At 32.0% G+C, this 15,050-nt stretch overlaps 1 protein-coding gene and 2 non-coding genes across 3 annotated transcripts in view; 1 reads left to right on the top strand and 2 right to left on the bottom strand.

Moving 5' to 3' along the window:
• Nucleotides 1-15,050, top strand: part of Smp_127170 (twik family of potassium channels-related) — a gene marked incomplete at both ends in the record, with an annotated part of 30,488 nt that overhangs the window by 14,462 nt on the left and 976 nt on the right. The gene's annotated exons all lie outside the window — the stretch shown is intronic.
• Smp_tRNA_02234_Pseudo_???.1.1 lies at nt 8,759-8,830 on the bottom strand. The gene has a single exon. It is a non-coding gene (tRNA).
• Nucleotides 11,110-11,181, bottom strand: Smp_tRNA_02103_Pseudo_CGA.1.1. The gene has a single exon. It is a non-coding gene (tRNA).

The raw sequence follows: 15,050 nt of genomic DNA, 5'->3' as shown, positions 1-15,050 counted from the left end.
CAGTATGGGGATTTGTGGAGATTGTTGTATTTTAATAGTTGAATTCACAAGTCGATCTATGCTAGACCACTATTAAAACATGGAAGCACTGGACTGCTATTCCGTCCTAGTATGGGACAATAACAACGTTGGATACCTGCATACTGTCATTGAGCAATCATCTCCTATTGTTTTCAGTGGGTAATTGCCTCACATCCAACACCGTTGAATTCCACTGCTCACTAGAATAAATTATTTAAAATTTGGTTATTTTATAGAAAACCAGAGCTCTCTTGCCAATAGTTTTAATCTGGTATTAACTAATAATGAAAATTGACTTGAATACATATCAATTTGAAGTCGTCGACTATTAAGCTCAATCCACTGCTTGGCTTGTATATATGAATAACTTGTAGACGCGTTATACATCATTCACTGATTACATCATTTATCGCTTTCATCTAATGCAAATTGACTTAGATTATGTATACAATCATTATTTTTGTCATAATGGTATGAAATGTTTTTGTACATTCAAAGAGATAATAGACTATAAATTAATTCACTAATTTATATTGTGGTTTACAAAAATATCATACTGGAAACAAGCAATTCTGCAGCAATTCGGAAGACTCTTCCGGTCTCTCACATTGTCCAGACGTTCCACGTACCTATACAAATTGTTGTTCTGGTGCATCGGCCTCATGACTTCCGAAGGAACTCGGCTTTCATCATGAGACGTCATAATTATTCCTTCTACTCCCAGGGCAGAGTTTAAATGGTTTGAATAATTTTTTCTGGTTAGCATTTTTTAGCGAGTTGGTTTTCTACAGGATGGGGTCGCTAACCGCATGCCCAACCCTCCTCCTTTACCAGGGCTTGGGATCGGCAGTAGCCCCCGAAGGAGCTACAGGCGGAGTTACTGGAAACAAAAAATAACTAAAAAATCAAAAATAACAAAGTCTTTTCATACCATTATCAATTTGTATGAGATTACTTCATATATGATGTAAAAATGAGTAAAAGGATTAAGGTATACAATAAGTTTTACATGTTTGATCATGTCGATAAAAGCAAAAGGGCTGATATAATTTACATATGTACAAAAAATATTTTTGAAATAGGTGAATTTACAAATGAAGTAAAAAAACAGAATGCAATGTTGCAATCAAAAACGGACAATTGTTTTCGTTCGAATGTATAAACTAATTTCGAGTTAGTATTATGCAACTAAACTTGAACTTCTATTGTTTATTAATGAATTTAAATTAGAAATAACTCAGAAGTCGAAGACATTTTGAATAAAGTTTAAACAACAATTAAGGTAGAATAATATGAATTCTTCATATTTCGTGGTTTGTCATCAGCTGATGACAACCGGAGTTTTAATTGTTATCGTCATCAAAGTGTGAGGAAGGTTCACATGCGAAGTTGAGGAAGCTTCAAGAAGCCCACAAGGAGCCGAACATATTCCATTCAATTAGATTTTGAAGAATGTTTTAGAATCACTACGTGTAGTTTCCCTATTGGACAATGTTAATAACCCCCTACGAGAGGATTGGATAACTACAATGATGATTTCGTCTCTATTAAAAACTGTAAATACCTGACAGTTTTGTACCATAATTGACATTGTTTAGAAATACATTCCTTTCATCTGTCTTCTGTCTTCTCATTTTGCGACTTGGGAAGGTTCTAGCGTTCAAGTGCTCAAGTTATACGCGACATACTAATAGTCTAAGTTCAAGATATCACACAAATTATTTCAGACTGTATCATAACTCAATGTTACATTTTAATGCATATGTGATCGTATGCAGTTGATGAGAAACCATAAAATATAATGAATTCATATTATTCTACTTTATTTGTTATTTTGACTTAATTCAGATTCATCAAGGGAACTAAGTGGACTAAAATATTTTACTGATGGTTACTATTTACCTGAAGTACTGATTTTCAATGTTCCTAGTAGATGGATTAAATTTCCAGAAGCAATTAAATGACATAAAAATTCGTAGATGTCTCATGATACCTGATAGTTTTATGTACGGATTCATACAGATATTGTATCTTTCAGTCTATTTATATCTTAAAATATAATTCAGTTAGTACCCATTGCACAAGCAAGTAACTATCAGGACTCAGTAGCTGAGTGGATAACATAATGGCGTTTGAAGCGAAAGGTACTGGGTTCGAGTGCCAGAGTGAACATCAACTCTGAGATGCAGGTACATTCAGTTGACGAGTCCCAAATAGGATGAAACACACGTCCTGGATTCCACTGCTAGTCACTATCCATCTTTGCTTAAAATATAATTGTTTATAAAAAAATAGAACTAAAGTTTATTCATAGGTTGAAAACTTTTTAAACTCTTTTAACTGTTTTTATTACACTTAGAGGTGTAAAATTTATTTTCTCTTTTTTTTTCTTTTACACATACGTATAAATTGATGTATATACAATTTAGAATGTTTAGTAATAGTGATTAAGTAAGCGGATTTCCCTAACAATACTGTCAGATAACCTTTTATAAGAGGAATTCATATGTATGTTGTTCCTAATAAACAATCAAATATCTTAATAAGGTGTATATGTATTTCCTTTGTTATGATGCCAAATTCAATCGTTACACATAAAAGAGAAAGGAAGAAGTGGTAATATACATATACATAAGACATTGGTGTTGTTGAACAATGTTCCCAGAAGAGACATAAACAGTTAACAATTTTATTTTCATAAACTATCAGGTTTACTTTGCATAGTTTATTGATACATTCTAATTGTATTCTTTGTATAATAAAACTATTGTGTCTATACCTCTTTGGATAGATAGTTTAGTTTAAAATTGTTTTGTTTTTAAAATTATTCTAAAGTTATGAAGCTTTTTTTAATTGTTCTTTAATGAGGTGTAAAACACATAATTTCCGTATGATTTGAATAAGCTTCGTTGAATTCTTTAGTCAATAAATATTAGTAATTAGTTAACCATTTCCTGGTTATCAATGTCATGCAGAACACATTGAATAGACTTCAGAAATGTAGGGAAAGGAGAAATAAATTAGTGCTATTTAATCACCAAGCTACTTAGTCAGATTACAGTTCAAAACGTATGTTACTGACTGTTAAAATAGGCATAACTGTTTAGAAAAAATCAAGTAGAATGTAACGCAACAAGTTATTCTAAATGTATTACCTATGAGAATAGTGTTGATTGGCTTTGATTTTGAACATTTACCAAGTTCAAATCAAGATTGATATTCATTGAAAAAAATGAACCTATGCTCTTGTGGTATAACTTTTACATACTACTTGTTCTAACTTTCTATGGTAAAGTTATTGTGGCATAAAAACGGCTGAACATATAATCTGATAATTGAGTAGATGAAATATACATTTTTGTAAATATATTTTTGCTTAAATACATATTTGGTGTATATTTAGTGGTTTTTATGTTGTAAACTAAAAACAGTAATCAGATTTTAGTATTTCTATAGTTGAAATCATGAGTCAATTGAAGCTAGACCATGATAGAAAACCTGAAAGCACTGGACGGCCGCCCCATTTTACTGTGGGACCCTTCAGCAATGCGCATCCACGATCCCACCTCGCCAGTTCGAAACCTGGACCTATCGGTCTCGAGCGCCCAACCTCTAAACCACTGAGCCGGTCAATATCCAACGGTGTTAATGTCTAAATTCGTCCAATCCATGAAATAGGGCAACCGTCCAACATTGTCTTCAGTGAGTTACTATCTCACAACATACCCGGTTGAACTCCACTGGTCAGTACTTCACACTAGAACTCGTGGATGCACACTGCTGAGGAGTCCCACAATAGGACCAAACGGCCGTCCAGTATTTCCGGGTTCTCCATGGTGGTCTAGCTTCAATTGACTCATGAATTCAACTATAAAAACAGTAAGTCAACTGACAATTTAACTAAGACATTTATTTTTTTGTGTTCACTTCCATTTTAACTGGAAGTATCTGTCCAATATAAATCATCTGTAACTAATAATTTTGCTAACCACTCTTGAATTAGCTGAGAAATGATGTAAGTAATTCATCATTCTGTTCTAAAAATATTATTAAGTCAGTATATATTTGTATCATTGATGAACACGGTGGATCAGATGCAGATGTGAGGGTGAGGATCGGCAAAGTAAAAGCAGCATATTTACAACTGAGGAACATCTGGAACTCAAAACAATTGTCAACCAACACCAAGATCAGAATTTTCAATACAAATTTCAGGAGAGTTCTGCTGTATGGGGCGGAGACATGGAAAACTACGAAGGACATCATCCAGAAGATACAAGTGTTTATTAACAGTTATCTACGCAAAATACTTCGGATCCGATGGCCAGACACTATCAGCAACAAGTTACTGTGGGAGACAACAAACCAGATTCCAGCGTAGGAAGAAGCGTTGGAAGTGGATAGGACACACATTGAGGAAGTTACCAATTGTGTCACAATACAAGCCCTCACATGGAATCCTGAAGGCCAAAGGAGAAGAGGAAGACCAAAGAACACATTAGGCCGAGAAATAGAAGTAGACATGAGAAGATTAAACAACAACTGGATAGAACTAAAAAGGAAGGCACAGGAGAGAGTGGGTTGGAGAATGCTGGTCGGCGGCCTATGCTCCATTGGGAGTAACAGGCGTAAGTAGGTAATATCTGTAATTTAATTGTTTTAATCAAAAAATTTCTTAGTCATCTACACATGAAAAACTAAACTACAATGTGAGATTAGTTTATTCCTCATTTTGTGAAATCTTGATATATTTTATTTCTTTTTGGAGGAAATTTATGAAGAACAGAATAGATATGATGATTTTAAAATTATTTCATTTCCATTTGTTTAGACAAAAAAAGGATATCAGTAAGAAGTAGTAAATTAACATGAAAAGAATTTCACACACTCTCCAAGTCTTCAGACTCATATCAGCCAATCCACTTAGTGTGAATATTTGTCTTTCGAATAATAATATTTAATCCTAAAAACAGATGTACAGATGTTTCTGTTCATAAAATATTCCACACACTCTGGATAAAAAAAAATGTACAAACCTCGTGAATTGGTGGAATGTAGATTACTTTGTGAATAAAATTTTAAGTCAGTTTCTAGTGTGTTTCCTTTTTTATTGTGTAAACAAATACATTACTGAAATATTTCATCTCTGATACGCACTAAATACATAAAAATGAATTTTTAGACTTAGTTCCACACTGAAGCTCAGGATTAGAGTATTTTGCCACATTGGACAGATTTGATGCTTGTCCTTGACTTATCACTGATGATGTTCATATTGAAATTTGAACTCAATATCCTTTTTTAAAAGGTTAGTAAGCTATCGAATAAAGAAGTAAAACAAGATAGCTCAACGATCACACAGTATAGATCCCCTCAATTAATGATGTCAAATACTAGCTTTATAACATAACAGTTCGAATATTACAGTGCTCATTTCAGACAAATTAAACTCCGATCAGTATATAAAGAGATTTCATTCAAAAGTGGCGAAAGATTGTGAAATGAGGGGAAATTTAGGAGGTTTAATAATACGAGTAGTTCACCATTTACCGTTGTTATGATGTGAAACAAACTACTGACCGTTCTACTTGAAATGAGAACTGAATACAATATTTCACTATTTAATATAAAATAATGAATTTATCAACTAGACTTTATCTTCAATTCGCTAAAATGTACTTTCATCAGAAAAACATTCAACAGTATCAGTTCATTGATATAGATGTTACAGCAAACTTAGTAAGTATAACAAGTAAATATTTTTCTTAGTTATTAACTTTAAAGCAATTAATCCCTTTTATAAATTTCGATAGATTGACTCCTTCTTCGCATTGTTCTATTGAAATTTAGTTATTAACGTTTGAAATTATTCTTTTTTGATAAAAGAAAACGAAACTTAATTGAACTTCAACAGCTTATGTTAAAGGTAAATTAGGGCGCTACATATATCAATGAGCGGTAAACTATTTTCTCGTTAAGTCATTATTCTAATTTAATGTACGCTTTCAATTTGATTATTTAAGCATTAAGAGACACTAATGGTATTGATAGTTTTTTGCTTTAGATTTTTGTAAATCACTTTGACTATCCATGCTAAGCCAAAACTAGTTAACTATTAGTGATTATACTTATCTGAAATACGAAGGATCTTAATAAAAATCAAATAAGAACTGTTTTCAATGGATTTTATGTTTTTTATTGGGTACATCATTTATCAGACATATGTGAATCTTATTTGTTTAGCTATAAATTTATTCATGTTCTGGATAACTAAAGTTCCCCAGTTAGATTAAAATCTCATGAATGTTTTTAAAAGTCTAGACTGCGTAAGTGGTTTTTATTTTTTCAGGTAAAAGGTTATATGCTATATGTCAGGTTATTGTTCAATGTTTAATTATCTTAATAATTGAGATCATGAGTCTACTGAAGCTAAACCACCATGGAAAACAACCGTCCAATGCTTCCAGGTTTTCCATGGTGGTTTAGCTTCAATTGCCTTATGATATCAACTATTAAAATTACTATAATATCCACAAAAGTCGTTTCTGAATTTTCTTATCTATTATTAGGTCTCTTTATCTGATATATTCTATTACCTTAAACTCAACATAACTTTTAAATTTAATTAACTTCACTTAGTGAACTATTTTAAAATTAAGCAAAGATGGATAGTGGCTTGCAGTGGAATCCAGGACGTGCGTTTCGTCCTATTTCGGACTCGTCAGCTGAATTTACCTGATATTCATTCTGGGACTCGAACCCAGTACCTTTCGTTTTTAAACGCCATCGCGTTATCCACTCGGCCACTGAGTCCTAATAGCCACTTGCTTGTGTAATGGGGTGAAGTTTAAATTCACTTGGGTATTGTTTGGTTTAATCTTCCTATTGATGTTTAGGACTGTAACTGGTCAGTCTCTTATTGGCCATATGTGCATACTGTGCGTATCGCCTCGATGTAGCCTTAATTCACAAGCACAGATGGATAGTGGCTAGCAGTGGAATCCAGGACGCGCGTTTTGTCCTATTTGTGACTCGTCAGCCGGATGTACCTGCATCTCGGAGTTGATGTTCACTCTGGCACTCGAACCCAGTACTCTCGCTTCAAACGCCATCGCGTTATCCACTCGGTCACTGAGTCCTGATAGCCACTTGCTTGTGCGAGACTGACCAGTTGCAGTCCTAACACATCGATGGGAAGATTCAAACAAACAATACTAAGTGAATTTAAACAATAGTAAGTGTATTTTAAAATTAGAAAATCTTTCAATATCCTTTACAGATCTTTTTTTCTTTCTATTCACATGTACCATCTTTCACCTTTTTTTTCCAAAAAAATAAAAGAGGAGAAATGACTTTTACATTTATTAAATCTTATCAATTCTTTGTTTAAATATCTGAGAGAAAAAAATTATTCTGATAAATAAAACAATTAATTTATTTAACTGATAATTTAAAAATTAAATTCCCAATGTTTTATGGTTTTGGAGAAAAAAGGAAGAAAAAAAATAGAGGAAACTCGATACTGATGACAATATCATTTGTGAAATAGTTGAATAAGTGATTTTATAGATGGATGATATCTTTAGAGCTTTTTTTGAATGTTGTATCTATTTAAGTTTTACAATTTTTGTTTTGTTTTGATAATCTATTGAAAATTGACTTTTTCGAAAAAAATTCAAATTTACTTTTAACCTAGTGAAATCCACTTGAAGATAAATCGTTATCAGAAGACAAAACTAAAACATGTGTTATTTAACAATTTGAGATCATGAGTCTACTGAAGCTAAACCACCATGGAAAACAACCGTCCAATGCTTCCAGGTTTTCCATGGTAGTTTAGCTTCAATTGCCTTATGATCTCAACTATTAAAATTACTATAATATCCACAAAAACCTTTTCTGAATTTCATTGTATTTTATTAAGTCTATTTATCTAATATATTCTATTACCTTAAACTCAACATAACTTTTAAATTAAATTAACTTTACTTAGTGAACTATTTTAAAATTAAGCAATGATGAAAATTGGCTTTTTCAAAAAAAAAATTCAAATCTACTTTTAACTTAATGATATCCACTTGAAGATAAATCATTATCAGAAGAAAAAAGAAAAAAACATGCGTTATTTAAAAATTTGAAGGTTCAATGTTCAATTTTTTATTTATTTTTAATTTTCAATTCATTGCATTACTTATTTTATTTTTTTTTGTCATTGTGAATCGACAACAAATAACTGTCTAAATATTGGACTTCTTTATTCAGTTGGAATTGTATTTCTCTTCTATTACATGATTAATTAATCAAAATTAATTTGGATAATGATAAAATTTCACTATATATATATATATCCTAAAAGACTCTTTAAATTGTTAGTATATAATCATGATTTCCTATATGTATATATATAGATAGATGGATAGGTAGGCAGATAGATAGATAGATATTGCCTATTTGTTTTCTTACTTAACATATTTTTTCATCTGGAAAACATTTTGATTAATGTTTCTTTTCTTTTTCTTTTTGTATTAGAATCGATAAATCGTTTTTGTAACTAATTTGATTTTTATCAGAACTAATTTATATTTTGGTTTATCAAAAAAAAAACGTTTTAATGACGTTGCTTAAATTAATTTAATAAATAATTTATAATACTACTTAAATACTATTTTTTTTATATAAAACTTTTGTGACAAATCACGTTGAAAACTGTCTATTGATTTATAAGTAATAATGAATTCTAAATTATATTTTATTATGAACAAAAACATTTTCCTTCACAACCTACATACTTCCATAGGTACACATAATTGTAGTATATATTAGTGGTTAGCTTTTGATGTGAAGACCTGTTTTACAGGTAAGTTTATTAACCCCACTCGTAACCATCCTCCTTTGCTCGGGCTTCATAAGGGTAATAACCCCAGAAGAGGTTCAGGCAAGGTTAATACATAATTGTATATATTAAAATATACTTATGTTTTATTTAAGAAAAGACAACAATATACTTTATGCTATAAATCAGTGGCATTGATTTAATATACTTTTTTTTTCAAATTGATCATTTTGAATTTCATTATTGACTTGATTTAAAGGAGCCTAAGACAAACCTATTAAATCAGTAGAAAGGTTACTTTTCTAGTAATCTTATTCTTAGTTCACAATACCTTGAATAGTATTTGATGATATTTGAATCATATTTAAGAAATAAATGATCTTTAAAATAAAGACCTCTATATTCCGAATCATTTTACCAGTGATTTTACATTTTGTAAAATAAAATCCATTTGTTTTAGCTATGATTCGGCGGGTTTATTAGTGCAATGATCAGTATTCTTAAACCATAACATAACAATTTTTAAATGGTACTTGGTTTTTATTGATTTTCTAGATAATACCAGTTGATCATGAAAAGGTGCCACACATTATATATGAACTTAAAAATATGTTAGATAATGCAAAATGAATAACATTTATGTTAGATTTTCCTTGAGACTTGAATTAATAATCAAAATTATTTTCTAAATTGCATTAATTACATTTCAGTTATTTATTTACTCTGAAGAAGTGAGTTACATTAAGTCACAAAACATCAAAAATACAATTTTCTACACAATAAGATATCACAAAAATATATTGATTAATAAGTGTAAGATATTTATCATAATAAAGGTTGATCACTTTGATAAGATTAACTTAAAAGTGAAATGTAGATAAGAAAAGGCTTGGAAACTGAAAAAAATCGATTTGAAGTAAGAGGTTAATTGTGGAAGCAATAGAATAGGTAATTTGCAACATTTTGAAGCTAAATTACATTAGATCAAAATGTCAGCAGTATTGTTTTGATATTCATATTGGCTTTATTCGACGATATAATTTGCAGTTTCAAAGTTAATGAAAATAAACAGTAACTTTTGAAAGTCTTTTCTCATCACATATACAACTCAAAAAGAATAACCAGTATTAATAGGCACTTTTGTTAACTCGTTTCTTGCACTTTGACCTATGAAACTTTATAAAGCATTGCTGAGAAGTCTAAAATTAATGAGCTTTGATATTAGAAAGTTATTGTGTGATGTGGCCTACTTATATACACATCAGTAGTATATAGTGATGGTCAGGCAGAATGTATTTTGGCAGAAGACCAATAAGGAAAGAACTGAAATGGAGCACAATTGGTAGGAAAATGTATGAACAATGGAATTAGAGAAGATGAACTGATATTTACAGAAGGAACAGTGAAGATTGAGACAATTGATGGTTATTTTGCAAATTAACTGTTTGCTGTATGGTTATCAGAATTTAGTGAGATAGTTTGTAATTTGTGCTTAAATACATTCGATTGTTCCCAGTCGTGTTCTTGTTCACCACAATTGTAAAAGAATCTCATTGTCTAGTGATCTTTTTATATTCTATAACTAAAATAGTGTTTTTTGAGTCTAAATAATTTGATATGTTTATTTAAATTTCTTAAGAAAGTCAAATATAATTTACTGTGAAGAATGTTTCTCATTATTCCTGACGTTTGTCAAGCTGAATGACTAAGTATATGTTTTTATGTAACATCACACCTAAATATACACTAGGCAAGACAATTTCTCCGGGACACTCATACTGGGTAAATGAAAAAATTCCCAAGACTATCCTCCTTAATACAATTCCCAAACTAACTGGTATATATATCCATAAAGCGTGTTCACAAATATCAGGGTACTGATTTTTGCTATGGGATTTCAATATATATCACTGCCGGGTGTTGAGAAGTTCACATACTAGTTGGTCAATTAGTATTAAGCAGGATGAAATGATCTTCATTTAATCACTTCTAGATTTTCGTCATAACATTTTCAGCTATACACATTAAATAGAGGTCTATCTAAAATGTTATTCAAACTAATGAATACTAGAATTATTAGGTGTTTTTTGATTAATTTGGATCAAATTATCAGAAAAGGTTTTGTGGATATTTTAGTAATTTTATAGAGTTGAAATCATGAGTCAATTGAAGCTAGACCACCATCGAAAACCTGGAAGCACTGGACGGCCGTTTCGTCCTATTATGGGACTCCTCAGCAGTGCGCATCCACGAACCCGCTCTCGCGAGATTCGAACCCAGGACCTACCAGTCTCGAGCCGAAGCCCTTAACCTCTAGACCACTGAGCCGGCATCCACCGGTGTTAATGTCTAACTCCACAAAACCCTTTCTGATAATGATCATGTGCTCACTGGTGACTGACTCCTTGAGGTATTTCCTGGAGTTCTAGTGAGAAGCAGTAACCGGTGGAGTTCAACCAGGTCTGTTGTGAGATAGTAACTCACTGATGACATTGGTGAATGGTTGAATCAAATTAATTAATGATAAATTTACTATGGTGTTTTAATGTGTTTAAAAATGGTTCTTGTCAGAATGAGGGTTTGTGGAAATTGTAGCAATTTATTGGTTGAATTCGTGAGTTAATTGAAGCCAGACCACTGTAGAAAACCTGGAAGCACTGGACGACCGTTTCGTCATAGTATGGGACCCCTCAGCAGCGCGTCTCCAAGACCTTGTACGCTGTGTTCGAAACCAGGAATTTTTGTCTCATGAGCGAACTCTTAAACTCTATATTTGTATTATTCTTGGCAAGTAAAGACGAGGTCCAAAACCTCTTATCAAATTACGATACTTCAGAAGAAAAATAAACCTTGTAGAAACTTATTAATGTTTTATGATTCATCCAAACAAAATGTTTATCTTCAATCTTGTGCGTATCGTTTTTTTCTTCTATGATTTAACAGGACATAAGAATATACCAAATATTTTTATCAAACCTAATTAGAGATAAGTGTTATGTGAGTTTGCTGAATTTTGATTTGACAGTAGTAGGCTATTAACTTCGAAGTATTTGAAAACACATATTACACTAAATATCAGGGAAATATATCAAAACCATCAAGGTAATAAGAACTTAGTCTATCAGGTTTGTTAGTAATCGCACTCCAAAAGCAAATACTCATATTACCTTTAAATTACCTCCAAACCTGTAAACCTATCTATCTTTTCTCTCACTTAATTAACTTAAATTTATAGTAGTGATATAATTAGTTATATAGAACAATTCAAGAAATTCACATATCAGTGAGATACAATTGAGTTTTGTCAGCGGGATTTCAAATTGGCGCTAGACAGATGATTTTATTCCAAAACTCCTTGGTACTACTTATCTATGTTTTTATATTTTATAGAACCTATTCAGGTAGTATGAAATGTTTGGTACCTACAACTTAAATTGTTTTCTGTCATAAGATGATTCTTTTTTCATTGTCATCTTGTAGATTCTCTCTCTCTCACCGAATACTTGTTAGACTTCACAGATCAAGTCTTATCGTTAGAGTTTTAGAAAATCTGCTTAGAAACTGATAATATGTGACAACATTACAACTGAGTAATCTACATAACTGAAGACCATTTAAAAAAACGGTTTGAATTTTAATGAACTCAGGGCACCAGATTAGTTTCAGTTTTCAACTTATGGTGATACTTAAACGTCTTGTTTTCAGTTCCTGTTGAGACTTTAGGCTCCGCTAATTGTCACATGATTTATTCACCAATCGAAATACGACATATACAATCTTAACAGTGTGCCAAACCAAGGACGTTCGACCGATATGAGCAGCCTGGCTTCTTTATTGGTCCTTTGTTCACCTAGCCCGTCCACTGGAGTCCAGAACACCAATAACAGCTCCAACTTTCTATGGAATCAGGTTCTTATCCTCACTGTTGGAAAACCGCGTACATCATACCACGTTATAAATCTGGAGATAAGACTGACATGAACAACTATCGGCCGATAAATATTACTCCAGTTATCTCTATGATTATGGAAAAAATTATTAGTGACGAACTATCCAACTATTTACTCACTGAAAAATTTATCAATGATACGCAACATGGATTTCTTAAAAATCGATATCACTTTGACTTCTTTAATTTAGTATATTCTATACGTAGCCAAGGATATCTAGTATTAGTGCCATACCTGGACATTTCTAAAGCCTTCGACATGGTCGACTACCAACTTCTTATGGGTAGACTCGCATCTTATGGGGTCCGAAACCCTTTGCTTGCTTGGACTGATTCCTTCCTCAGCAACTAACATCAAATAGTTAAAATTAACGCTTCGTGGTCAAACGCTGTCCCTGTCAGAAGTGGTGTAATACAAGATAGTGTCTTAGGCCCTATGATCTTTTTAGCTTTTATTAATGATATTTGTGAGTGTTTTTGTGTGGGTAACCCCTTTCTGTACGCCGATAATCTTAACTTAGTGTATTCATTTTCTCTACATGAGCTGAACAATGATCAAAATTGCATCAGCACGGAGCTTAACAATGTAGCACAGTGGTACTCTAAATGGCAGTTTGAGCCTAATACAGCTAAATGTGGATGGATATGCTTCAGTGATACATCATTCAACTACGATCTTATCATAAATGGTGAAGTGTTATCTAGATTACATGCAGTAGTAGACTTAGGACTTAGGTGCTCATACGACTTGTCATTTACAGAACAAATATTGAAACAGACTTCCAAGTCTCAACGTCTTATAGGTTACATAACTCGGAACCTTTTTAACAATGAATCACGTATTTAAATGTACAAAGTTTGTGTTTGACTACTTCTAGGATACTGCGCGTTTATTCTTAGTAGTGCGCACATGAATAATAAATTAAGGCTGGAATCAATACAGAGACGATTTACACTTCGTATTCTTGGAACTGATTGTACCTTGACTTATAATTCTAGATGTAATAAACTTGGGCTCGACCCTCTATGGAGGAGGAGACTAAAACTAAATCTTATCTTCTTTAAAATACTTAATAAACTATCTTTTACATCCAACCAAGCAATTCTGTGTGCAGAAACTTCTCATTACGACATTCGTAACTGATTGTCACTAGCGAAACAAACACATTCCAAATCACCTCTCTATATGAATTACTTTACCTGTAAGTTTTCTAGACTATGGAACAATCTACCACAATCTATCCGTACGATCAAATGTCGCACATTGTTTGTCCGCTGCATTGATGCATACTGCCCCTCTGAAAATGCATTAAATGTTCTAGCGCCTGTAAGTATATCTTATTCTACAAGTGAGATTATAGGAGCTTTAAATGTTTAACTACCTACCTGCTGACACTTTACGTTAACACTGTCCCTAGCAACCTTAACTTATTTGAATAATATCTAACATAAACAATAGTTAACCTGACCGACATATTTTGATGATCATTGTCTTGTTGTTTCGTGCACTCTATTTTAGTTTTACTCTCTCTAGTTGTAGATAATTATTAATAATTCATCCTGGCACAGGAAGTAACCTTAAATAACACCGTTCATATATTAACAGGCTATCCACTTAAGAAAAAAACTAAAAGTTCCCTGCTGATTAATTGGATTGCTGTAATACATGTCATAAATGTACTACCTAAACAATTACTGAACTAGCAAACTTAAAACAATCTTATATCACATGTTTGTTCTCTACATCGAATGTTACTATTTATATGAAATTGATCATGCCTGTAGACTGGCATGAATACTGTAATTATTATTTTCAGAATATATATTATTATTATTATTATCAACTATGCGAATCATTTCTTTCAAGCATACTCGGTTTATATACCAGACAGACAGATCGCATCACACCATAAAATAGGAAATAACATTTGTACAAGGTCAAGTCCAAATGTAGCTGTCAACGCAGGAGACAGTAATCAATAAACTGAGTATAATTTAGGAACAGCAAATTGTATAATAATAATTTATAGGTCAAAATGAAGCATATAATAAGATTAGTATAGATATACATAATCTAATTATTGAATACTTATACAATAAGAATATCTATAGAATAATAGTCCACCAATAGTTTCCAGAAATTACCCGTACTTTAATCTTCACTAGGATATAACAATTCCCAGCTAAAGTACGAGTGCATATTATTGAGGAGTCTTATATCAGGATGAAACGACTGTTCAATACTTC

This window comes from Schistosoma mansoni, chromosome 1, assembly GCF_000237925.1.
Source record: "Schistosoma mansoni strain Puerto Rico chromosome 1, complete genome".
NCBI lineage: Eukaryota > Metazoa > Platyhelminthes > Trematoda > Strigeidida > Schistosomatidae > Schistosoma > Schistosoma mansoni.
This window is presented reverse-complemented; position numbering and strand designations above follow the sequence as displayed.